Source organism: Lissotriton vulgaris, chromosome 2_1 (genome assembly GCF_964263255.1).
Source record: "Lissotriton vulgaris chromosome 2_1, aLisVul1.2, whole genome shotgun sequence".
NCBI classification, from domain to species: Eukaryota; Metazoa; Chordata; class Amphibia; order Caudata; family Salamandridae; genus Lissotriton; species Lissotriton vulgaris.
In genome coordinates this window covers 277,087,482-277,107,659 of record NC_141687.1, presented here as the reverse complement: position 1 = coordinate 277,107,659, position 20,178 = coordinate 277,087,482, and positions in this window count along the sequence as shown.

Genomic DNA, 20,178 nt, shown 5'->3' with positions numbered 1-20,178 from the left:
TTAAAAAAGTACCGTCGTCTTGCACCGCATTTGTGTTTGAAAACGTGCACTGCATCGGCGGGATAGTATAACTTGATTTACCAATCGGACGCATTATTCAGAAGCCTAAAACGTTAGTAGTACTTAATGAAAAAAATTCCGGAAGGAGGTTAAAGTACTAATTAGCACCTCTTTTCCATCTGTAACTCCAAAAGCTGTTTTGTGTTCTTTTCGTTAAAACGAGAAAGGAATACAATTGAGTGATGCTCTATGAGTTGCAAAAACATAAGAGAACAATACCACGGGTAATTGTGAGTCCACCCTTGTAGCTCCACGTGTGGACTTTTCGCCCATTCAGGCACTTTGGTCCATGGTGGCAGCCTAAGATATATGGCGAAAATCTAGAGGGTAATTCTGAATTTTCCAAGCTATGCAGACGAAGCAGGAATATGCTTAGTGGAAATCAGAAAGAGAAATACTTTCGCAATGTGCAATACTTCGGGATTCCTTCCAGTGCTCAGCACTTTGACTTTCTTCAAATGTCAGTTTGAGTCTTTCTTCTCATCTCATTCTCAGTCCGTGTTTCCTGTTGGGCAGTCAAGCGCTGCTGCTGATAAGACAGACTGCCCCAGTATGCAGGCCCAGGCTGCCAAAGACAACAATATGAGGTCACTGAGAATAGTGTGATTAAGACATATTGACTGCTCTGCCCCTGGTGAGCCCAGTCCTGCCGAGGGAGCTCTGACTCTGAGAGTTTCCCACTGGATCTTTGTATATATTCACCAGAAGATTGGCTTCCTCATGGGGCCTGTCATGCAACATTTAGGATGCCATTTTGTAAAGAGACCAGATAGCTCAGTGTGGGGAGCAGAGAGAGCCCTTGAAAAGCCGTTCTAGATCAAAATCTCATCCCTGAATGTGTGCAGGGGTGGATGTGAATGCACAGAAGCATCATTGAGTGGATGGAGGAATATAAGTTGAACTATGTTATATTAAGGTGAATATGAGTTTAGAAGTATTGTAATGCAGACGTGTCGGTGAAGCGACTCATGCATTTAAGTGTTTTCTTGCCAGGACTTTGTACAGCCACAGGTGAGATTGACCGCTGTCTGAGCTGTTTTCTGCTGTAATAGGGGAGAGGATGTGGCCTGACGTCTAGAGCGGTCGACCTCGATGCTGGGGAACCGGTTTCGTGTCTCAGCAGGGACGCTCAATATCCTGGGATTCAGGGCAAATCACGTCATCTCCCCGTGCCCAACAAAAAATAAATATGTCCGTCTATAATGCAACTGGTGCTCGTGTAAAGCGCTCCGATACCTTAGGGTCAAGTTTGCACTATATAAAACTCTATAAAAATGACAAGCATTTAAATGAATGTGACCACATTTTCCGTGTCCTGTTGGCGTGACTTCTTTCATTGAGTCATGTGAACCCTACAAAGTCTCTCCCCCCCCCCCCCACAATCAAGCTGCCCACAGGTCCCAAACTTGCGCAGCCGAGCCTAGCTGAATGAAAGGTGACTCCCATCCAATCAGAACATTTGTAAAGCACACTACTCACCCGTGAGGGTCTCAAGGCACTGAGGGGGAGGGGTGATGCTACTGCTCGAATAACCAGGTCTTGAGTAGCCTCCTGAAGGTTAGTAGTTCCTGGGTCTGCCGTAGGAGGATGGGGAGGGTGTTCCAGGTCTTGGCGGGGAGGTGGGAGAAGTATCTGCTTCCGGTGGTCGCTCTTCGAATGCGGGGAACGGTGGCGAGGGTGAGGTCGGCGGAGCAGAGCTTGCGGTTCGGGGTGTAGAAGGTGAGTAGTCTGTGGAGGTATGCCGGTCCGGTGTTGTGGAGTGCTTTGTGTGCGTGGGTAAAGAGCTTGAAGGTGATTCTCTTGTTGACGGGAAGCCAGTGTATGTCGATTAGGTGGGGTGTGATGTGGCTGTGGCGAGGGATGTCGAGGAGCAGGCATGCAGAGGAGTTCTGTATGCGTTGTAGTCGTTTAAGAGTTTGGCCAAGACTCCTGCGTAGAGGGCATTTCCGTAGTCCAGCCTGCTCCTGACGAGGGCCTGGGTGACAGTTCTTCTTGTTTCTGTGGGGATCCACCTGTAGATCTTGCGGAGCATGCGGAGGGTGCTGAAGCAGGAGGAAGAGACAGCATTGACTTGCTTGGTCATGGAGAGTGTTGAGTCGAGGATGAACCCCAGGTTGTGTGAGTGGCCGGTGTGTTTTGTGCTTTCCCCAGTGCGGTCGGCCACCAGAAGTCTTCCCAGGCTGAGGGGGTGGAGCCGAGGATGAGGACCTCCGTCTTGTCCGAGTTCAGCTTCAGACAGCTGTTCTTCATCCACTTGGCAACGACCTTCATTCCTTCGTGGAGGTTAGTTTTGGTGGTCAGGGGGTCCTTGGTGAGTGAGAGGATCAGCTGGGTGTCGTCGGCGTAAGAGATGATGTTGAGGTCGTGCAGTCGGGCGACGTGGGCGAGCGGTGCCATGTAGACTTTGAACAATGTCGGGCTGAGGGATGATCCTTGGGATACGCCGCAGTTGATCTCGGAGGCTACAGAACGGAAAGGGGGAGGCAGACGCTCTGGGTTCTGCCGGAGAGGAAGGAGGTGGTCCATTCCAGAGCCTTGTCTCAGATAGCTGCGTCGTGGAGGCGTGTGCATAGGGTGCGTTGACAGACAGTGTCGAAGGCGGCTGATAGGTCCAGGAGGATGAGGGCAGCGGTTTCGCCATTGTCCAGCAGGGCCCTGATGTCATCGATGGCGGCGATGAGGGCTGTTTCGTTACTGTGGTTGCTGTGGAACCCGGACTGGGACGGGACCAGGATGTTGATCTCCTCAAGATAGTGGGTCAGTTGTCCATTGACGGTTTTCTCAATGACCTTCGCTGGGAACGGGAGAAGGGCCAGAAGTTCTTGAGGTCCTTTGAATCCGCCTTGAGTTTCTTGAGTAAGGCGTTGATCTTTGTGTGCTTCCAGCTCTCCAGGAAGGTCGCGGTCTCAAAGGAGATGTTGATGGCCTTGCGGAGATGGCGCGCCAAGGTGGCGCTAGTTTTGTTGAAGATGTGGTGTGGGCATGGGTCTGATGGAGAGCCGGAGTGGATTATGTTCATGATTTTGATGGTGTCTTCGTCGTTTATGTTGGTCCAAGTGAGCAGGGGATCAATGTGGATAGTGGCCGTGAGGTCTGAGGTGTCAGTGGTTGTCGGGCGGCCAGGTTGTTGAAGCTGTCGCGGATGTCTGCGATCTTGCAATGGAAGAATGTGGCAAGGGAGTCGCACAGTTCTTGCGATGTCGTTGGTGTTGGAGCTGGCGTTGAAGAGTTCCTTCACAATGTTTAAGAGCTCTTTGCTGTTGTGCGCGTTGTTGTCGAGGCGGTCCTTGAAAGAGGCCTTTTTGGCGGATGTGATGAGGTGATGGTGTCTGCGGATGGCGTTCTTGTGGGCTGCGTAGGTCTCTGGTGTCTGTTCGCGGTGCCATTTCTTCTCTAGTTTTCGGCAGGTTTGCTTGGAGGCCTGGAGGTCCACGGTGAACCAGCTGGCGTTCTTGTTAGTGCATCTGTTGGAAGGTTTCTTGAACAGGGTGAAAGTGTTGGCGCAGTTGTCGATCCATTGCCTGAGGTTGCGGGCATCAGTGTCGGTGGGGTCGGCGGGTGGGCTTCCGGCGAGGGTGGTGTTCAGGTGGTCTTCTGGGACTTTGCTCCAGCTGCGGCATGGAATCTGTTGAGTGCGGTGGTGCATGGTGGGTTTTCGGAAGGTGAAGTGGATGCAGTGATGGTAGGTCCAGTGAAGTTTGGTGGTGTGGTTGAAAGTGATGTGGGAACTTGCGGAGAAGATGAGGTCAAGCGTGTGGCGGGCGGAGTGTGTGGGCATTGTGACAAGATGTCTGAGTCCAAGGTTGGCGAGGTTGTCAATCAGGGTGGTGGAGTTGATGTCGTTGTTGTTCTTGAGGTGGAAGTTCAGGTCTCCGAGGAGGATGTAGTATGTGGAGGCAAGGGTGTGCGTGCTGACTAAGTTGGCGATGTTGTCGCTGAACTGAGACCGGGGTCCCTCCTCATCCCATTTGTGCAGTGTGTATGAGTATCTCACCAAGCCGTGTTTAGGCCTCGTTAGATTAGTATTTCTCAGTAGTCACAAAGCTCATTGTTATATAGCACCCTGCACAGTGCAGCACCTCACACACAATTAAATGTACCTTTCCGTGCAGTTAAAAAGGGTCGGTTAATCACTCTTGCTCCTGCCAGCATAATCAATCTATCGAGCGTGCACTGAATCAGACTTCCAAACATGAATTTTAACATCCACCACTTTCCTAAAGTTAATTTTAAGACAACAAAACAAACTGGCTCACTATGAAGTTAACCCCAAAGCATTCAAACCTGGCACTCTCACTGGACGTAAATGAAATACTGGACCTGAATTGTCACATGGCACTTTAAAGCAAGAGAAAGCAGTTCTTCCTCACTCTACCTACAAGAAAAGTTGCAACTATAATAAATACTTCTCCTCTAGGCATTTTAATAACCTATCAGGACTGGCTGCACCTTTTGATTGAATTTTGTCCAGTTAGTGGTCAAGTCCACTTTCTTGTATGGATAAAAGACCATTTATTCTCATTTAGGAACCAGCCATCTAGGGCTGGTGTCAAAGGCCTGGAGACTGTGTGTTTGCTAGCAGAGGATTGTCTCACAGCACAGCACTTGTGTGTCACTATGTGTCTCTATGGAACGTTTCTCAGCCACTACTAGCCAAACACTCATGAGTCAATTCTCTAAATTGTATTTTTTCTTGTGATCCCTTTAATGTTAAGAACACACATGGAATTATTGGACTTTTCGACCTCTCCATGGCAGTTATGTTATGTTATATTAAGAAATTTGTAAAGCTCATGGCTATCCCGGCAAAGGGACGTCACAGCGCTGATTGCCAGGAAAGAAGGTGGTAGAGGAAGCTACTGATCAATGAAAAAGTCAGGTCTTCATCTCCCTTTTAAAGGATAGAAGTTATGGATGGTACAGCCTATAGATTCCTAGCACAAATACTCTAACTCTCACTCTCCATATGAAGATGACACCAACTTAATCTGGTCGCTCAAGACCTGAACAAATCATCAATCATACACCACACAGCACTTAGTTGAGTAATCTCAACAGAATCCAAAAATTCCCTAACCAGCAACCAACTGGCAAACCACTCCCAAAGTCCATACCACAAACATGCCCAATACAGAAAAGCTGCATCCCAGCCATGCCACACTTCAGACAGGTCTGGTTGTCACAGAGATTCTAAGCATACTGGCATCCCATCTGGCATCTCAGGGCCCGATTCACAGAATGAATTTAAGGCTCAATCCTAAACTTACTACAATGTTGGCAATCACAGAATGCACTTACTACTTTTGGCATTCACAGAGTGAGCTTACTACTTTTGGTATTCACAGAATGCACTTACTACTTTTGGTATTCACAGAACAGACTTACGACTACTAGCTTTGCGTCCGCACCTGGGGCGGAATTTCCACCTCCGGCCGGAATTTTCAGGTCTGCGACGGAATTTATGATTTCGGCTCGGAATTTCCGGCTCTATGTCGGAACTTCCGATTACGGGCCGGAATTCCCGATTATGGGCCGTAATATACGATTTGTGGCCGTTGATCATTTTAGCCAAGGGTAAACACCTTCCAAGTGCCTATCATCCCCCACCATGTATCAGCTGACAAACTGCAGCCAATCCTAGCCCTGCAGCATGTATAAATGCAGAGCAGACACACACAAACTCTTTCAACATGTCACCTAATGTGTTTGTTGCAATGCCCCTTGCCATGCAGCAAAACAACTTGAGGAGGAGGAGAGCAGAGACATTCTTCAGACAGAGGATCAACCTATTTGGAATGTCCAACCAAGATGTAAGGGCCAGGTACCGTTTCCCTACCGAAGTCATCTTGGATATCGTATGTGTATGGGAGCAGTAACTTGACTCTGTGACCTGCTGCTCACATGCAATTCCAGCATATCTCAAGATTTTCTCTGCTCTCCATTTCTTTGCCACTGGGTCATTCCAAAGGGTCCCAGTGACCATGTGGGCATTTCCCAGGCGAGCCAGTCACGGTGCCTGCATCATGTACTGAGATGCATCACTGATAGAGCCCCCAACCACATACAAATGCCACATACACTGGCCATGAGACAAAGGGCAGCAAGAGATTTCTATCCCCTTGCACAATTCCCACATGTGCTGGGTGCAATTGATTGTACTCATGTGGCCCTTCAGCCACCCCGCCACATTGCACACATCTGCAACAGACACAGATGGTATTCCATCAATGTGCAAGCTGTCTGTGATGCCAGTGGGAGGTTCATTAATGTGCATGCAGTGTTCCCAGGCAGGACCCAGGACAGCTTCATATTCCGCATGTCACTTCTTGCCCAGCTGCTGGAGAATTTGGCAACATGTGGATACTGGGTAAGCACCAAGTACTAAAAATGAGTGGTATGAGTACTACTTTACAGAACATCCAAGCTGTATCACATAGAGACGTATGTATCATATGGGGAGGCAATTTTAACTGTAATATTTGTGACCAGGTAGATAGTGGGCGCTGTGGTCTTTCCTGAGATAAGTATCATCCCGTCCAGCATTCTGCACATAATAAAACTGGGGATATCCTTAATGAAGTTTTGTTTGACTTGGGTTTGGGCTTTATCAACATGTTATGCTCTAACCCCACGCCTTTTAACCCCACTTATAATGGCCAGGGGAAATTATCAACAATAGACTTCATTTTGATGTCATGTAGATTTGCTACTTGTGTTAATGATTTTGCCACACATGACATATCGGTGTGTGATCATTTCCCTTTAATTATGTCTCTTTAAGTCCAAGAGAATTTTAATAGATCCAATATCGGTACTTATGGGGAACCTAATGTCTCTAGGCAAAATGGATATGCCCTAAAATGGGCTAAGTTGAATCCTGCCACCTTTACAAGGAAGGATATTATAAATTGTAAAGAGGAGGCCAAGGCCTTCCTAGATGTAAGCGCCACGAATAAAATCGAATAAAAACAAGCATGGTTGGTTTGACGCAGCATGTTCCAAGGCCCATGCTAAGCTAAAGCAGTCACTACATTCAATGCCTAGAGTTGTGGAGGATGTTTGGCTTGCACGTAGAGAATATAACGCAGCCTTAAAGCTAAGGAAAATAACCATTAAAAATGAAGCATGGCGAGACATACAGATAGCTTTAAAATTAAAGGACCCATCAGCTTTTTGGAAGGCGGTCAACGCACCCTTTTTGGTGGAGAAGGACAGGGACACGATTGAGGATGCCATTAGCGAGGTGGAGTGGCTGGAGCATTAAAAAAAATTATACAGTATTTCAAGTCACACACCAATAATAGGGATTGAGCCTGTAGCCACTAGGCTTACTATACAAGGTATAGAGGATGTGACCCTGAAATTTGAGCTGAATGAAGTTAACTTAGCCGTTGAGTTGAGCCTGGGAGGTAAGACTTCTGGACCAGATGGCATTCCAGTTGATCTTTTTAAACATAATAACCCCATTTGGGGTCCTATTTTAACCCAAGTGCATGTAGTTCAACTGGTCCTTCAACTTGTTGGTATGAATCAACCCTGGTCCCCATTTTTAAAAAAGGGAATAGGTCAGACCCAGCCTGTTATGGGCTGATATCGTTACTCGACTCAACAATTAAGATTATCGGCAGCGTCTTGTCATTAAGCCTACACGCCTGAGCGGAAGAATACTCGATTCTTAGTGACTTGCAGTACGGCTTCCGCAAAGGCATGGGCACAATTGACCAGGGGTTAAATTTGAATATGATGATTGGCAAATATACCAAAGCCAAACAGGGAAAGCTATACCTAACGTTTGTATATTTAACTGCAGCGTTCGATTCTGTAATCCATGATGAGCTTTAGAGAATTTTATCTAATCTGGGGGTGGAAAGTTCAATAGTTCTAATTTTGAGGCAATTATATGTGGGAGCAAATGCTAGGATTCGCTATGGGGCAGGAGGGGAATGCACAAAGCACTTTAGGGTGAGAAGGGGCTTGAGACATGGTTGCGTGTTGGCACCTTTTTTATTTATATTATATATTAATGATTTGGGAAATATGCTGGGGAAAGAATGCCAGGACCTTCCACAAGTCAGTAAGATACCTATAGCAACATTAATGTTAGGGGATAGGGATGCAGAGGCTAGTTGATTGTTTTGCCGCTTATATGGCCAAACTAGGTCTAAAAGTCAACATCTCTAAGACTTTTGTGATGATTTGCGGGACAGGGATTACTAATTTTAGACCCATTTCACTCAAAAAGACACACATTGACCACTGCAATACCTTTTCCTTCTTGGGAATACTTTTTGATGAGAGGGGGACATGGACCCAGGCTATTAAACAAGGAAACTGCTGTTTTCCAAAGCGGTAGCCGCACTTTTTAATTTTAGTAAGAAATTGGGGAAACGGGCACCAGAGGTCCTAATACAGATTTACAAGGCGAAATGCATTTCAATAGCCACTTATGGGGCAGGTATCTGGGGCCACGAGATCATCAACTCACTTCAATGTATTGAAAATATGTTTTTAATATTTTTATTGGTTGTCCCGGTTAGCACTTCTACCTATACCTGTCACACTGAACTGGGCTTGCCTTATATATCGGATATATGTAAAAATCCAATCTGTACTCCAGTGGCATAGAATCTGGACTTCAGACTCACTGGAGCTCAATAGACAGATATTTTTAGATTGTGGTAAATTGGATGGGGTGCGAAAGATTAGCTGGCTTGAGTATATTAAAAACTTTGTTGGTAACCTCGGCCATCCTAAATAATTCACGGAGCCTCCCAGTTTACTAGATATAAATAGGAAAGAACTTAAAACTAGCTGTCTTAATTATCTGGATAATAAGAGAAGATATACAGAATACCAAAAAGTTTCAGTCCAAGCCCACCATCTGATAGTGACTGACTCCAGCCCTACCTAAATATGTTTACAAGAGAACATGATAGATTCTTGTTGACTCGTTTGAGATTGGGCATTTTTCATCGGCTTGTTACTTTCCCTGCCCAAAACAAATGGTCAAAGGAGCTGTGTAAATGTCCTTGCGATGATGTATCCTCACAATCGACGATGCATGTGTTGTTTTTCTGTAAATTCTACTCCCACAACAGGCATAGGTGGATTCTGCCAATTTTAAAAAACCGAGGCCTAAGACAATGCTGGCCTGCTTTTTTGTTTCTACAAACACTAGGAAAAGGACAGTTGACCCTTTCAATTTTAATATTTCTAAAGGTGGTGATAAAATGTAGACATTCAATGATGATGTAAAAAACATATATATATATATATATATACACTGACGAAGCCGAAAAGGTGAAACGCGCCTGTCAAGGGGGCAGGGGGTCTGCCAATAAGTCACCTTGGAAAACCAACTTTGAGTGCCGTCTACTTTCGCAAAAATACGAATGTGTTGCAACAATATATATATATATATATATATATTATTTTTTAATTTACTTGGATATGACCAGAACTGTTATCGTATGGATTTTTATAATTCTAATATGTGTATATATTATCCCTAATATTTTAATAATAAAAAATAATAGGCACATTTATAAAGCGCATGGTTACATTCAGCCAGTGTGTCCCCGCGCTGCGGTGAAACTGCACAAATTCCGTACCCGACAGCCTCTCTACCTAGTTATCCCGAGGGAAAAGAAAAGCTTTGGTGGCAGGAACGCACACCAAACCCACACCGCATGATCTTAGTTGGCGTGTAGGGACATAGGGAGTGAGTAGCTCCGACAGATAGGAGGGGGCAGTCCCCTGCAGGATGCGATGTCAAACACACAGTGCCTTAAACAGGACTCTCTCCCTTATCAGCAGCCAGTGGAGTGCAGCCCACGCTGCCTTCGCCGAGACCCTCATCGATCGCATAAGAACCAGACGTGCTGCTGCGTTCTGCACCCTCTGGAGTCTGAGTATACACTTTATCGTAGCACCCAGATAAAGAATATTGCCATAATTCAGGCGCGATGTAACCAGGGCATGGACCATTGTTTTCCTGGCATCAGTCGGTAGCATATCCGGAGTTTTGCGGAGACCTTTAGGACTCTAAAACAGACACCTGCCACCCACCTGGTCTGGTACTTAAAGGAGAGCCTTGTGTCCAACCACACCCCCAGATTCTTTGCCTGCACGAAGGGGACAGGCGTAGTCCACAAGCTCTGAGGCCACCAGGCAGATGACCATACCGACGGAGCTCGCCCCACCACAAGCACTTCGGTCTTATTGCCATTCAACTTCAGGCAGTTGTTAGCCATCCTAGCGGCCAGTTCTTGCAGGCACGCCACGAAGTTGAAGGGAGGGAGACCACCAGCTGTGTGTCATTGGCATAGGACACGACCCTGATCCCAAACCCATCAGCGATCTCCGTTAAAGGAGCCATGTATAGATTGAACAGGGTCGGGATTAGGGTCGATCCCTGCGGTACCCCCTGTCTTAAATCGATTACTTTTGAGTAATGGGAGCCCTGCCTCACCTGGAAGCTACGCCCGACAAGAAATATTTCAACCAGCTCAGGGCACTGTCCGACACACCTCCTTTCTTCAAACACTGCACCAGGGTGTGGTGGGCAACAGCGTCGAAGGTGGCACCTAGGTCCAACAGGATCAAGGCCGCCGTCTGGCCTGTATCCACATATTGCCTGATGGTCTCAGTGGCAAAGAGCAAGGTGGATTCCGTAGCATAGAAGGCTCGTAATCCGGACTGAGTGGGGTGCAGGAGATTAGATCTCCCAATATGCGCCGTCAGCTGCATATTTACCACTTTCTCAACGACCATGGCAAAATATGGCAAGAGTGAGACGGGGCGAAGATTATCCAGTTTGTCTGGGCCTATATGAGGTTTCTTGGGGAGTGGTAGTACCACAGCTTTCTTCCAGCAACCAAGTGCTATACAGGTCCTAAAATAAGTCTCTACCAAGTGTCTAATATGTGGCTCCATGATATCCAGGCTCCCTCTTAGTACCTTAGGGGGCGCTGGGTCTCTGGGAGAGCCCGATTTTATACTAATACAGATTTTAATTAACTCTCCTGGGTGGGGCATGGAAAAACTCTTCAACCCTTCTCCCTCACAGACATCCTCTGTCTCCTCCACCACCTCCTCTCCTACACGGGTGGAGTCAGGGAAGGTGGAGTATATTTTCTCCACTTTGTCCGAGAAAAAGTCTGCCACACGGTTACATAGCTCTTCTGATCCCGCACCCGGAGCCTCTGACGTAGACAAGGAAGATATCTCCTTATAGACCCTAAACGGTTCCCTGTAGAGTTGCCCGCAGATCCAATTCTCTCCAGATAGTATAGAGATTTTGCTTTCCTAATGAGCCCGTAGTAGCTCTTCTATACCTCTTTATACTCCCTCCTCCCCTGGTCAGAGAAATCTTTCTTCCACCGCCTTTCCCGGCGTTTACAACATGCTTTTGCCGTTCTTAAGGCGTCAGAGTACCAAGGAGCAGATTTATGTGCTCTACCCGGTAATTTATATGACCAGGGGGCGGTGCTGTCCAGGGCATCTGTAATCTGCCTGTCTAAGTTTATGCATGCCCCTTTGGCATCTGTGCCGCCAGGTAGGCCCCCCAACGAGACGGCGCTGCTAAACTTTTCCTGTGAGAAGCCCGCCCATCTCCGACACACTATGCCCCTTTTTGCTTTTTCCCGTGTCTTTGGCCCCGGCAGGCTCATAGCAAAAGGGACCAGAAAATGATCTGTCCATGCAACAGGGAAAGGGGGATAAACAACTATATCCCCACAATTTGCAAAAAGGGGGTCCAGCATATGGCCACTCAGATGGGTAGGGGAATCTGACATTTTACTGTGCTTTTATGATTACTTTTTTAATCGAACAAAGCTGATTGAATTGAATTGAATTGAGCGATATGAGTCATTGAAATGTCTGAATGTCCCCCAATATTAACCATTGTACAATAAGAGTCATGGCCCAACAGACACTGCATGTACTAACGTATAGATCATATCCTGTGCAAGTCAAAGAGGGAAATGTAAACAACTGCCCTTTCTTCCCTCAGGCGACGCTGGGTATGCACTCTCCCCACATCTCCTCACTCTTTACAGGCGTGCAAACACTGTACCTCGGCGTAGGTATAATAGGGCACACATACGGACTTGAGCCATCATAGAGCTCACTTTTGGTCTGTTGAAGTCATGATTCAGATGTCTCGACCGCACAGGGGATGTGCTGCTGTACTCCCCAGTAGTTGGGTGCAAGATCATATTAGCCTGTTGTGTTTTGCACAACATTGCTTTAACGCATGGCTTACACATATACCTCTGGAACCTCGGCTAGCTCTGAATCTGGCAAACCGGGCCATTGCACATAACCGACGTCAGGGCATGCAAGTCCGTGATCAGCTCATTGGCACGTTTTTCACATGAGCAACCTGTAGTGTCATGGACAAAATGTAGTTTGCTGTCTGTTGTCAATGATGAAACTTGGATAGGCACGACTCTGTTAATTAATTCCACCCTGAGACGACTTTGCAAGCCACACTAACTGCATGTAAATCACAGCTGCTGACAGTAGTCAAAAGGTGTAGCGTGCCTCAGGTCATGTGCCCATGTCAGCGATCAGTGTAGTGGATGTCCCTAAAAACAACTATTCATGCTGATGACAAACAAAACATGTCCTGAGAGACCTACCTGGACCTCATGAGGATCGTTCACTAAATCACAAAAGGCCATAACCCTTGTATACTCAGGCCTGTGACCTCAATAGATTTGACTCCCCCATAAATGATGGTCCCAGAACGTGAGTGATGGTGTCATGGGTGAATCAGGCACGATGGGGCAGATTTACAATAACTGGTGCATCCCTGCATATCAGCAGGGATGCACCAGTTATTGTGCGTCTCGGCAGACACCTCTTGCGCCAGCTTGGATGCGCCGCATTCACAACTTAATTTGTAAAAAATTATGTGCCGGGGCTGAAAATGCTGCCAAGGAGGCTGCAGCCCACTTCTACCTCTGGTGTGCCCAACTTTCAACACCCATACTGCCTCAGTCTCTATCCTGTAACCATGCTCTGCTGTCTGTCCACCAAATGAAAATGCTTTTTTTTACATGTTAATCAGTGTGGTCTGACTGGGTTTGGTGTAGGTCAGGAGGCTGCTTCAGCGCAGCAAGTCATGCCACTGCTAGTGCTGCCTGTAATTAGTTTGGTCCAGTTATGACGACGGCATAGGCATCCACTGCTCAGGTTGCTGTGGCCCTGCCTGCTACAGCACAAGCACTGTCCCCAGTAGCAATGCTGCAATGCCTGTGAGATGTGAGTATGGCTGTTGCACCTGCTGGGCTCAAGCAAACTCAGCAATTAGCATGCTTGGAGGCAGCGCACGGAAACTACAGGTGACTCCATAGTGCACAAAAGTGCGGTGGGCCACCGCCACATCAAGCGCATTGAGGATAGTAGCAATGCAGGGCTGCAGGCCCCCACTACAATTATCCAATGGGAGGCTTAGACTCAGGCAGTGGCAGGGTGCAGCAGACTCCGGGAAAAGAACGCAAGCCATTCGTTAATGATGCCTTCTTGGATTCATGCTAGGCATGACGACATCATCTCTAAAGTGATGATACACAATCATGCCTGCCTGAATAGATGTATGCCTGCCTATGAAAACATACCAGCCCGTCACCATGCAAGGTATGTGGTTCTTTTTATTTTAAATTGGGCAATTAATATTGAGACCACCACCTGCAGGACCAGAAATCGTAGCCCCGGCCCTGTGAAAGAAGTGCCGGTGCTGAGCACCTGAAAGTACTGGCCACATTGTAAATGCAGCGCACCATGGCGTAAAAATAGACAGATGAGTGACGCATCTCCTGCCGTAAAGGTGATGCATTGCTGGAATCGCGCCGCAAGCGCGACTCAGCTCCAGCAAAGCCCGGGTTGACCATATGTCTAACATGCTGCATTTTGACACAGCATGGCCATAAAAGTGACTGAGTGAAATCATGTAGATTTCACTCAGCCACTTTTATGAGGCGTTCCTGCACTGGAACGCCCCCCTCCCCTGCGCCGGAATGGCCACATGTGGTGCCGGGTTTCACAACGTGACACATCTCCCAGATGCGTCACGTTGAAAATACCCCGCAGCATGGCGCTGGCTTTGCACTGCCGCTGCGACACAAAAAGGAAGCAACGGTGGCGCATATGTAGCGTACGGGGCTTGTAAATCTGCCCCCATGTGTCTGTGATGTATCCACACTGCTCCACCCCAATGTTATGTAACCCATCACACAATTCTGATAATGAGCACTCAATATGGACTACATGTACCATAATGCAAAGTAGGAGAAAATTAAACTGGGGTTTGATGTTGTGTCAGCCACCCACTGTTTGTGCAGAAATGTCATTAAATGGTCTGTTCCCCTTTTTGTTACATATTCATGATTCTCACCTGCACTGCTATTTCAGTTTCTTCTACAACAGAACAGCAGGATGGCAGTGGATTTGATTACTGATTGTGGATGGATCTGGATGAATACAAAATGGCTGCCAAATACTTCCTGTGATGTATTTCCTGTCTCCCACTTCCTGTATAACATTTCCTGTATGAAATTATGTGTTCCGGGTCATTTTCGGAGGTTACAGCCCAAAAACGTAATTTCCGATTTTGAAGAGTAATGCGCGTGCGCGGACCCGAGGCTCCGGAACCCGAAACATAATTTCATACAGGCAATGTTATATACAGGAAGTGGGAGACAGGAAATACATCACAGGAAGTAGTTGGCAGCCATTTTGTGTTCATTCTGAGTCATCCTCTATCACTGATCAGATCCTCAGACATCCTGCTGCTCTCATCACACTTATTTCCCCCAAAATGGTTGAGGAGTATGAAGAGAGAGCACCCCCTTTCACGGAAAGGGAATTAGACATCCTGGAAGAGGGGGCGCTGCACACATTTCCTCAGCTATATGGGGACCATGAGTATCAGCTGAGCAGTGCAGCCCAGGCCAGGCTATGGGCCAACATCGGTGAGCGCTGCAGTACAGTGGGAGTCTACACCAGGAGTGCTAGGGCATGCCGTAAGCACTGGGAGGACATAAAACGCTTGTCCCCCCACAAGGCTACGGAGCTGGTGGGCCTGTCTTCCCAGCACCATGTGCATCGTCCTCGCCTCTCCCACTGTACAGTAGGGTCCTGCGAGCAGCTTGGCCGACCCTCCAAGCTCAGCTTGTGGAGCATGAGCAGCAGGGACCTAGTAAGTGCATCATATGCAATATGTGTCTGGGAGTATGATGTGAGTGAAACAGTGCTGTACCATTGTGTGTTCCATGCCTCCATTCACCAATTCCGTGTCCATGCAGCAGTCATCAAGATTAAAAAGGCACACTGTGGCATATGGACTGTACAGGGCAGAGTGCATTTTGAGAGTTGTAGTTTCTTCATGACAATTGGGTAAATGAGCCACACTTGTGCATTGATATTGAAGTCTGCTCTGACAGCACCACGACCATTGAACCAAGGAAATCATAACTGATGTGCGCATTGGATGAGCAATGGTACACACACTGTCCAGTGTGTGCATGGCAGGCCAAAATGTATTGGATGCTCTGACTTGCATGGCATTTGCAGAGTTTGGTTTCTAATTGAGACAGATCATCAGGTGCCATAGAGTCAAGACAGACTTTGAGATCCATGCATCACTCTTAAGTGTTCCTAAATTTGTAAGGTGGGTCCACTGCCAGACGTCTCACCCTCCATGACATTTCACATGTACAGGTAGCTGTCACAACGACCCACCACTGTTCACCGGTGTACTGCACTACCTTTTAAGTCCTGTAAGCCAATATGTGGCACTGGTTCAGCCAATGATGTATTGGGACAGCAAAAGGCTAGACTCACATGTAGCTAGAGTAGTAGCCCAGACCCTATGTGGATGTGTGACCCACATTCAGCATTTGTCTTGTCCCATGCAATGATACAAAGCAGATGACACCTGTCCAGACGTTAAATAGCTGCAACTCCATATCAATGCACAAATTCAATTAAATCTGGACTCTTTATGTTTCCCTTTGGTGGACTGGTTTTGGAACTGGCACATGTAGCAGTGACAGGACACACAGGTCACAAGAATGCCAAGATTGAGGGTTGGCCAATACAGTTGCGTAAGCCAGAAAAATACACATGAGATGTCCATGTCAGACTCAATTCAGTAAATGACAGTGAAGATACATGTAATGTAAGTTCATAAACACTGAGAGGCAGATTTACAAGCCCCTTGCACTTAGTTTACACCGCTGTTGCATCACTTTTGTGACGCAGCAGCGGCGCAAAGCCGGCGCCATGCTGCGGGCTAATTACAACGTGATGCATCTGGGAGATGCGTCACATTGTAAAGCCCTGTGCCACATGTAGGCATTCTGGCGCGGGGGTAGGGGGGCGTTCTTATGCAGGAACGCCTCCTAAAAGTGGCTGAGTGAAATCTACAAGATTTCACTCAGTCAGTTTTAGGGCCATGCTGCGTCAAAACCCTGCGCCTGCTTGAAGTAGGCGTAAGGATTGATGCAGCATGTTAGAGATAGGGCACCCCCGAGCCTTTCTGGAGCTGCGTTGCGCTTGTGACGCAACTCCAGAAATGCGCTGCATTTCTGCCGGTTGAAGCATCACGCATCTGCCCATCCGAGCGCCACGGTGCGCCGCATTGCAAATACGGCACATCAGTGGTGGCGTACGGGTGGGCAGATGCGTCGCAACTCTTCTGGCACATCTCTGCTGATTAGCAGAGATGCACCAGAAGTCGTAAATCAGAGCCTGACAACTGTAGAGTGTGATTAGAGGAAAACAAATTCTGACCTTGGTTCATCTATGTATGTGTCTAACCTGCATGAAACAACCACCACATCAGGATTTTGCTTACATTTCAGCAGGCACGGCTGGTGATATAGAAGAATTGCAGGAACAAGTCCGGAGAAGGAGGCCATAAGTTTGCTGGCGGCTACACCCTCTTTCCACCAGCGAGGAAGAAGAAGAAGAGGAGGAACCCTCAACATCAGGAGCAAGGGGATTGTGCCCACCCGCAATGAGGAAGAACAGCACTCTGGTGCTACGTCCCGGGTAGAGGCTGTGGACATTGAAGGTGGGGGAAGGACCCGACATCTCTGACCATGATGTGGTAGAGAGCTACTTTCCACCACACTCTTCCCCGGGGCAGGCCAACACTCAATCTGGGCCTGTCATCAGCCCCTCCAGCTGCATCCTCTGCAACCTGTCCCCCTCCTCGTAGCCGCCAAGCCGAATGCAACATCTGCTCCGGACCTGAGGCACCACATCCCTCCTGTCCGCCCAGGCCCCTACTAGTGTTGTTCCTCCTGTGGCTGTGCCAGGGGACTTGAGTTGGATGGTTGAGGGTCAACCAGACATGTCCTCTCGCATCATGCTCCAATAGTGTCTAGAGATACGCACAATCCGAGCGGACATTCTCTGATCTCTGGACACCCTCACCACCAGTGTCAATTCTATGGCCACAGCCATGTCGTCTTTTGTCTCCCAAATCCCTTCCCATACCACCGTCAATGTCTCCCCCTGTCCTGTGCCCCACACTGTTTCCCCCGTACCTGTTCCTGCACCAGCCAGCCGTGTGCCTACAAGATCATCATTTGTTTTCCTTTCTCCCTTCCAAATGGACGGTTATTTTCTGTTCCTACATAAATGTCTTTGAGGAATTCCACTTAGTTTAACTTGTTTGACTTGAGGTTGAATGTCTATTTCATAATATGGACACATATTTTGTGAGTCATATGCTATGCACATAATAGCTTGTTGCAATGATGGGTTACACTTATAACTATGTCTCACACACACAAACACATACCTACATCGTTAGACAGGACATGATACACAACTGAATCTTACTTTTGTAGATCTTTATTTTTACTATACACATAAGAACCCCAAGACAAATTGACCACGTGAATGTCACTGGCGACCGTGCTTGCGACTCTGCAATTTTGGAGGGGATGATCGCTGTGAGGGGTCAGGTTCAGCTTGTCGCCTACGTGTATGTGGGTGTTGTACAGGGTGATCTACAAGTGCAGGTGCAGATGGTGTCTGTACATTTGGTGTCTGTGCCTGGACAAGGGCTGGTTGTGCAGGTGGTGGAAGTGACTGTACAGAGGTTGGTGGTGGTTGTGCAGGTGGTGGGAGTGACTGTACAAAGTTTGGGGGTGGTTGGGGTGGTTGTGCAGGTTGTGGAAGTGACTGTACAGAGGTTGGTGGTGGTTGTGCAGGTGGTGAGTGACGGTACAGGGGTTGGTGGTGATTGTGCAGGTGGTGGGGGTGCCTGTTCAGGGTGCCGGTGTGTTTGTATACCTTTGCTGTGGTGCTGGGCAGTTGGTGGTACAGGTGTGTGGATGTGCTGTCCTGCAGGCAGATATGATGGCTCCCCTCCCTGCGTTGGCTGTGAAGGGAGACTTTGGATCACTTTCAGCATGCCCTCCATCATCTTCATGGCCATGGCATGGTGTCTTGCACTCTCTTCCCTTTGGATGGATATCAAGTCTCTCCTATTCCTATCCATATCCTGCCAAGTTCTATCCATCCTAAAGATTGTCTCGCCCTGTCCACCACCTGAAGGAATTGTACCATGTCCTGCAGGGACTCGAACATGTCTGACAGGGTAGCCCCTATGGCACGAATGTTCTGCCTCACATCTGCCTGCTGTTGGAAGAAGTCCTGCTCCCACTGGCCACCATAGCCAGGTGCAGGCCCCCTCTGCAGGTGTCTGCCAGGGATGCGATGAGCAGTTCCAACACCAGGGCGGGTGGCAGGTGGAAGGCTGTGGGCAGGAGAATTGTGCACAGGGGATACCTGCACCACAACAGAGCTGGTACTTCCCACAGATGTTAGAGAGGATGGCTGGAATACACTGTGTAGGGAAGAGCTGGTAGGGAAACCACCATGTCGGTCTTGGACGTGAGGGCTGTGAGGGAGTGATGTCTGTGTTGGGATGCGTGAGGCGGTGGCTGGTTTGATCTATGCCGAGGACAGGGAATTATTTGTTTGGGAGGAGGCTGACGAACGATGCTTGGTAGAGTATGTGATGCAGTGACATCAGAATCGTCATCTACGGAGTGGATGGATATGGGGTCATCATCATCCACAAAGTCAACGTCCTCATGATCTTCCTCCTACTCTTGAGCATGACTTGCTGCCCACATAACTGCCTGGAGGATAAGGGGATACTCCCCTCTGATTTCCCCTCGGCCAGCACTGGTCGTAGGTCGGTCATCCTCTTCCTCAGTATCATCTGGAACACAGAGGTTGCAACCGTATTAGTGATTGACCTGGTATTACATGTGGTGCAACAGGGTTGTATTAACTATACTTTGCATCAGCAGATGAGGATCATGTGACCTGGTTAGGGTACTACCACAAATGACCACTCACGCCATAGCACTGAGGTGTTACACGGAGAGTAAATAATACTACCAAACTCACCAGCTCCAGCCACAACTTTCTGTCCATTCGCGTTCCCCCCTGGTGGGACCTATTGAACCTGTCTCCTCATAGATGTTGTAGACATAGCTGTAGAGGGTAGAGACAACATTCTCAATGATCTGTATCCCCAATTGACGAACAGGCACATGTGACACTCCTGATTTGTATTTCACTTTGTAAACAACAACTGTTGATTCCATGTAGAAGGGGATCTCGGTCTCTGTCATGGCTTAGTAATCTGAGCTAATGACACACCTCATGCCAGAATTACCTGAAGGACAGGTGCGCGAGGGTTTCACTGCTGCAGCCAGGATGTCATGCATCCCCCGGGATGGTGTTCGCTGCAGTGGGATCATCTTGTGAGCAGCTGTGATAAGACATACAAGTCCATATTTTAGTACAGCAGATGGTAGCTATGAGCCAACATGTCATTCTCAATAACCATTTGCGGGTAATCCAGGACTATGTGCAGCATGTTTACCTCATGGACTTTACACGTGGGCATCTGCTCACATGCAGCATTTGCCAGCTGTTACCTCCATGCAGCACTGACATCAAAAAGATGACACATCAACTGACAAACTTGTATGAGAAGGTTACTGATATTTCAAGGAAGGGGATAAATTACCCGGACTTATCCACATTACACTGATTTCACCTTTACCATTAAGA